The 7,461-nt window shown below is 46.2% G+C and overlaps 1 non-coding gene across 1 annotated transcript; it reads right to left on the bottom strand.

The window, feature by feature from the left end:
* Positions 1-6,301: 6,301 nt before the first annotated feature.
* On the bottom strand, positions 6,302-6,373 carry Trnai-aau (transfer RNA isoleucine (anticodon AAU)). Its single transcript has one exon. It is a non-coding gene; the product is annotated as a tRNA-Ile (tRNA).
* Between the last annotated feature and the right edge of the window lie 1,088 nt (positions 6,374-7,461).

The following is a 7,461-nucleotide window of genomic DNA, read 5'->3' on the forward strand; positions in this document are numbered from 1 at the left end:
GAGATATGTGAGAAATACATCTATAAAATGTAATTCAGACTGCCTCGTCCCACCTTATGCTGTACCGCTTTGGCAAATGCTTTATCTGCGTCATTCGCCTTAATCACATCTGAGAGTAAATCTTAAAAAAACGCCTGTCGCTAATTGTTCGTCATCACAGGTACTGTTTGCTATACGGCCACGACGCGCAACTGATTTCCAAAATTCATCTTTCTCCTGTGAGGATGGAACTTACGACCCCTGGTTTATTAGACCAGTGCTCTACCACTGAGCTAAAGAGGCGCGGCCTAGCGATACTCTTGGGTACTTCGTCCTTACGGTCGTCTGCACCATCAGACTTTAGCTGACAACACTTCATATTACCGGCTAATATTTGCAGTTATGGCGACAAATTACTGCTTGGCTACACATCTGACACGTAACCGATGTGCTCTCCAAACCACAACACTTGCATTTCAGAACATGTCTTTCACACATGTCTACAAAATCACCTTCACCTTCAAATACAGTTTCCTTGCGACTGACAGAGACGTAGGCAAAGTTTAAAGTTGCTATTTCCATTAAATCTCGTTAATCAGAAAAACGGTAATTTACACCTGCAGCGGAACAAAATTCCGTTCCGCCCAGCGTCTGGCTCGAACCCACGACCCTGGGAATAAGAGTCTGACGCTCTACCGACTGAGATAGCCGGCTACCTCGGTGAATACTTGCCGGGTAGCACGTCACACAGTACTCGTTTGGGTTGGGTGGTCCCATACAGAATCTCTCCATGCTGCCTAATGTTTTCCTAACGTCACACTCGTCACGTACTTCACTTTTATGTCATAATCATTTCTGAGAGGCAAAGAAATTGCATGACAACAAGCAGAGCTAGTGGCGTCAAAATTAACACACATACTCTATGTGACTCAAAAGACGAACGAGTTACTTTCCGACGTTGTTTTAGATGTGCAAGTGCCAGTCAAAACTCGCGGTGTCGGCACTCTGCCGACCATTTCGTTAGTTAACACCGGTCCTGCTGTGTGTGTTTCAAGCTTAAGAGCATCTCCAAGCAAAAAATGGTCAACAGCAACATTCAGACGGTTTCGTACTGCTCAATTGCTACATTAAAACGGTATGTTTCTTTTTCAGAACTGGAAAAACACAAGCGTGGCAGCATTCGAACCTGTAATCTTCAGATACCAAGTCCGACGCCTTATCCATTAGACCACACGGTCACTGACGATCAACATTTACATGTATACGACTCATCTCGAAACGCTCACACCCCTGAGGATTTGTGTTTTCGTTCTACACAGCCGCTGCCCCTTGCTCTTTCCCACCCATTCGTTACATTCAACTTCTGACGTGACCGACCAAATATAGACTGAGAAACAAGACCACACAATTTGTGCATTCGGAATCGAAGGCAGGCCGTCCCTCGCCGCATTTGCTACGATGGCCATTTGCTACTTCTGCAGAAGCGGCGGCGGCGACGACGACGACGACGACGACGACGACGACGACGAAGATCGCGAGAGACTCTGAGATATGTGAGAAATACATCTATAAAATGTAATTCAGACTGCCTCGTCCCACCTTATGCTGTACCGCTTTGGCAAATGCTTTATCTGCGCCATTCGCCTTAATCACATCTGAGAGTAAATCTTAAAAAAACGCCTGTCGCTAATTGTTCGTCATCACAGGTACTGTTTGCTATACGGCCTCGACGCCCAACTGATTTCCAAAATTCATCTTTCTCCTGTGAGGATGGAACTTACGACCCCTGGTTTATTAGACCAGTGCTCTACCACTGAGCTAAAGAGGCGCGGCCTAGCGGTACTCTTGGGTACTTCGTCCTTACGGTCGTCTGCATCATCAGACTTTAGCTGACAACAATTCATATTATCGGCTAATATTTGCAGCTATGGCGACAAATTACTGCTTGGCTACACATCTGACACGTAACCGATGTGCTCTCCAAACCACAACACTTGCATTTCAGAACATGTCTTTTACACATGTCTACAAAATCACCTTCACCTTCAAATACAGTTTCCTTGCGACTGACAGAGACGTAGGCAAAGTTTAAAGTTGCTATTTCCATTAAATCTCGTTAATCAGAAAAACGGTAATTCACACCTGGAGCGGAACCAAATTCCGTTTCGCCCAGCGTCTGGCTCGAACCCACGACCCTGGGATTAAGTGTCTGACGCTCTACCGACTGAGATAGCCGGCTACCTCGGTGAATACTTGCCGGGTAGCACGTCACACAGTACTCGTTTGGGTTGGGTGGTCCCATACAGCATCTCTCCATGCTGCCTAATGTTTTCCTAACGTCACACTCGTCACGTACTTCACTTTTATGTCATAATCATTTCTGAGAGGCAAAGAAATTGCATGACAACAAGCAGAGCTAGTGGCGTCAAAATTAACACACATACTTTATGTGACTCAAAAGCCGAACGAGTTACTTTCCGACGTTGTTTTAGATGTGCAAGTGCCAGTCAAAACTCGCGGTGTCGGCACTCTGCCGACCATTTCGCTAGTTAACACCGGTCTTGCTGTGTGTGTTTCAAGCTCAAGAGCATCTCCAAGCAAAAAATGGTCAACAGCAACATTCAGACGGTTTCGTACTGCTCAATTGCTACATTAAAACGGTATGTTTCTTTTTCAGAACTGGAAAAACACAAGCGTGACAGCATTCGAACCTGTAATCTTCAGAGCCGAAGTCCGACGCCTTATCCATTAGGCCACACGGTCACTGACGACCAACATTTACATGTAGACGACTCATCTCGAAACGCTCACACCCCTGAGGATTTGTGTTTTCGTTCTACACAGCCGCTGCCCCTTGCTCTTTCCCACCCATTCGTTACATTCAACCTCTGACGAGACCGACCAAATATAGACTGAGAAACAAGACCACACACTTTGTGCATTCGGAATCGAAGGCAGGGCGTCCCTCGCCGCATTTGCTACGATGGCCATTTGCTACTTCTGCAGAAGCGGCGGCGGCGACGACGACGACGACGACGACGACGACGACGAAGATCGCGAGAGGCTCTGAGATATGTGAGAAATACATCTATAAAATGTAATTCAGACTGCCTCGTCCCACCTTATGCTGTACCGCTTTGGCAAATGCTTTATCTGCGTCATTCGCCTTAATCACATCTGAGAGTAAATCTTAAAAAAACGCCTGTCGCTAATTGTTCGTCATCACAGGTACTGTTTGCTATACGGCCACGACGCGCAACTGATTTCCAAAATTCATCTTTCTCCTGTGAGGATGGAACTTACGACCCCTGGTTTATTAGACCAGTGCTCTACCACTGAGCTAAAGAGGCGCGGCCTAGCGATACTCTTGGGTACTTCGTCCTTACGGTCGTCTGCACCATCAGACTTTAGCTGACAACACTTCATATTACCGGCTAATATTTGCAGTTATGGCGACAAATTACTGCTTGGCTACACATCTGACACGTAACCGATGTGCTCTCCAAACCACAACACTTGCATTTCAGAACATGTCTTTCACACATGTCTACAAAATCACCTTCACCTTCAAATACAGTTTCCTTGCGACTGACAGAGACGTAGGCAAAGTTTAAAGTTGCTATTTCCATTAAATCTCGTTAATCAGAAAAACGGTAATTTACACCTGCAGCGGAACAAAATTCCGTTCCGCCCAGCGTCTGGCTCGAACCCACGACCCTGGGAATAAGAGTCTGACGCTCTACCGACTGAGATAGCCGGCTACCTCGGTGAATACTTGCCGGGTAGCACGTCACACAGTACTCGTTTGGGTTGGGTGGTCCCATACAGAATCTCTCCATGCTGCCTAATGTTTTCCTAACGTCACACTCGTCACGTACTTCACTTTTATGTCATAATCATTTCTGAGAGGCAAAGAAATTGCATGACAACAAGCAGAGCTAGTGGCGTCAAAATTAACACACATACTTTATGTGACTCAAAAGACGAACGAGTTACTTTCCGACGTTGTTTTAGATGTGCAAGTGCCAGTCAAAACTCGCGGTGTCGGCACTCTGCCGACCATTTCGTTAGTTAACACCGGTCCTGCTGTGTGTGTTTCAAGCTTAAGAGCATCTCCAAGCAAAAAATGGTCAACAGCAACATTCAGACGGTTTCGTACTGCTCAATTGCTACATTAAAACGGTATGTTTCTTTTTCAGAACTGGAAAAACACAAGCGTGGCAGCATTCGAACCTGTAATCTTCAGATACCAAGTCCGACGCCTTATCCATTAGACCACACGGTCACTGACGATCAACATTTACATGTATACGACTCATCTCGAAACGCTCACACCCCTGAGGATTTGTGTTTTCGTTCTACACAGCCGCTGCCCCTTGCTCTTTCCCACCCATTCGTTACATTCGACTTCTGACGTGACCGACCAAATATAGACTGAGAAACAAGACCACACAATTTGTGCATTCGGAATCGAAGGCAGGCCGTCCCTCGCCGCATTTGCTACGATGGCCATTTGCTACTTCTGCAGAAGCGGCGGCGGCGACGACGACGACGACGACGACGACGACGACGACGACGACGACGACGAAGATCGCGAGAGACTCTGAGATATGTGAGAAATACATCTATAAAATGTAATTCAGACTGCCTCGTCCCACCTTATGCTGTACCGCTTTGGCAAATGCTTTATCTGCGCCATTCGCCTTAATCACATCTGAGAGTAAATCTTAAAAAAACGCCTGTCGCTAATTGTTCGTCATCACAGGTACTGTTTGCTATACGGCCACGACGCGCAACTGATTTCCAAAATTCATCTTTCTCCTGTGAGGATGGAACTTACGACCCCTGGTTTATTAGACCAGTGCTCTACCACTGAGCTAAAGAGGCGCGGCCTAGTGGTACTCTTGGGTACTTCGTCCTTTTGGTCGTCTGCATCATCAGACTTTAGCTGACAACAATTCATATTATCGGCTAATATTTGCAGCTATGGCGACAAATTACTGCTTGGCTACACATCTGACACGTAACCGATGTGCTCTCCAAACCACAACACTTGCATTTCAGAACATGTCTTTTACACATGTCTACAAAATCACCTTCACCTTCAAATACAGTTTCCTTGCGACTGACAGAGACGTAGGCAAAGTTTAAAGTTGCTATTTCCATTAAATCTCGTTAATCAGAAAAACGGTAATTTACACCTGCAGCGGAACAAAATTCCGTTTCGCCCAGCGTCTGGCTCGAACCCACGACCCTGGGATTAAGTGTCTGACGCTCTACCGACTGAGATAGCCGGCTACCTCGGTGAATATTTGCCGGGTAGCACGTCACACAGTACTCGTTTGGGTTGGGTGGTCCCATACAGCATCTCTCCATGCTGCCTAATGTTTTCCTAACGTCACACTCGTCACGCACTTCACTTTTATGTCATAATCATTTCTGAGAGGCAAAGAAATTGCATGACAACAAGCAGAGCTAGTGGCGTCAAAATTAACACACATACTTTATGTGACTCAAAAGCCGAACGAGTTACTTTCCGACGTTGTTTTAGATGTGCAAGTGCCAGTCAAAACTCGCGGTGTCGGCACTCTGCCGACCATTTCGCTAGTTAACACCGGTCTTGCTGTGTGTGTTTCAAGCTCAAGAGCATCTCCAAGCAAAAAATGGTCAACAGCAACATTCAGACGGTTTCGTACTGCTCAATTGCTACATTAAAACGGTATGTTTCTTTTTCAGAACTGGAAAAACACAACCGTGACAGCATTCGAACCTGTAATCTTCAGAGCCGAAGTCCGACGCTTTATCCATTAGGCCACACGGTCACTGACGACCAACATTTACAAGTATACGACTCATCTCGAAACGCTCACACCCCTGAGGATTTGTGTTTTCGTTCTACACAGCCGCTGCCCCTTGCTCTTTCCCACCCATTCGTTACTTTCAACCTCTGACGAGACCGACCAAATATAGACTGAGAAACAAGACCACACACTTTGTGCATTCGGAATCGAAGGCAGGGCGTCCCTCGCCGCATTTGCTACGATGGCCATTTGCTACTTCTGCAGAAGCGGCGGCGGCGACGACGACGACGACGAAGATCGCGAGAGGCTCTGAGATATGTGAGAAATACATCTATAAAATGTAATTCAGACTGCCTCGTCCCACCTTATGCTGTACCGCTTTGGCAAATGCTTTATCTGCGCCATTCGCCTTAATCACATCTGAGAGTAAATCTTAAAAAAACGCCTGTCGCTAATTGTTCGTCATCACAGGTACTGTTTGCTATACGGCCACGACGCGCAACTGATTTCCAAAATTCATCTTTCTCCTGTGAGGATGGAACTTACGACCACTGGTTTATTAGACCAGTGCTCTACCACTGAGCTAAAGAGGCGCGGCCTAGTGGTACTCTTGGGTACTTCGTCCTTACGGTCGTCTGCATCATCAGACTTTAGCTGACAACAATTCATATTATCGGCTAATATTTGCAGCTATGGCGACAAATTACTGCTTGGCTACACATCTGACACGTAACCGATGTGCTCTCCAAACCACAACACTTGCATTTCAGAACATGTCTTTTACACATGTCTACAAAATCACCTTCACCTTCAAATACAGTTTCCTTGCGACTGACAGAGACGTAGGCAAAGTTTAAAGTTGCTATTTCCATTAAATCTCGTTAATCAGAAAAACGGTAATTTACACCTGCAGCGGAACAAAATTCCGTTTCGCCCAGCGTCTGGCTCGAACCCACGACCCTGGGATTAAGTGTCTGACGCTCTACCGACTGAGATAGCCGGCTACCTCGGTGAATATTTGCCGGGTAGCACGTCACACAGTAATCGTTTGGGTTGGGTGGTCCCATACAGCATCTCTCCATGCTGCCTAATGTTTTCCTAACGTCACACTCGTCACGCACTTCACTTTTATGTCATAATCATTTCTGAGAGGCAAAGAAATTGCATGACAACAAGCAGAGCTAGTGGCGTCAAAATTAACACACATACTTTATGTGACTCAAAAGCCGAACGAGTTACTTTCCGACGTTGTTTTAGATGTGCAAGTGCCAGTCAAAACTCGCGGTGACGGCACTCTGCCGACCATTTCGTTAGTTAACACCGGTCTTGCTGTGTGTGTTTCAAGCTTAAGAGCATCTCCAAGCAAAAAATGGTCAACAGCAACATTCAGACGGTTTCGTACTGCTCAATTGCTACATTAAAACGGTATGTTTCTTTTTCAGAACTGGAAAAACACAAGCGTGACAGCATTCGAACCTGTAATCTTCAGATACGAAGTCCGACGCCTTATCCATTAGACCACACGGTCACTGACGATCAACATTTACATGTATACGACTCATCTCGAAACGCTCACACCCCTGAGGATTTGTGTTTTCGTTCTACACAGCCGCTGCCCCTTGCTTTTTCCCACCCATTCGTTACATTCAACTTCTGACGTGACCGACCAAATATAGACTGA

The sequence above is a fragment of the Schistocerca gregaria genome, chromosome 6, assembly GCF_023897955.1.
Source record: "Schistocerca gregaria isolate iqSchGreg1 chromosome 6, iqSchGreg1.2, whole genome shotgun sequence".
Taxonomy (NCBI): Eukaryota; Metazoa; Arthropoda; class Insecta; order Orthoptera; family Acrididae; genus Schistocerca; species Schistocerca gregaria.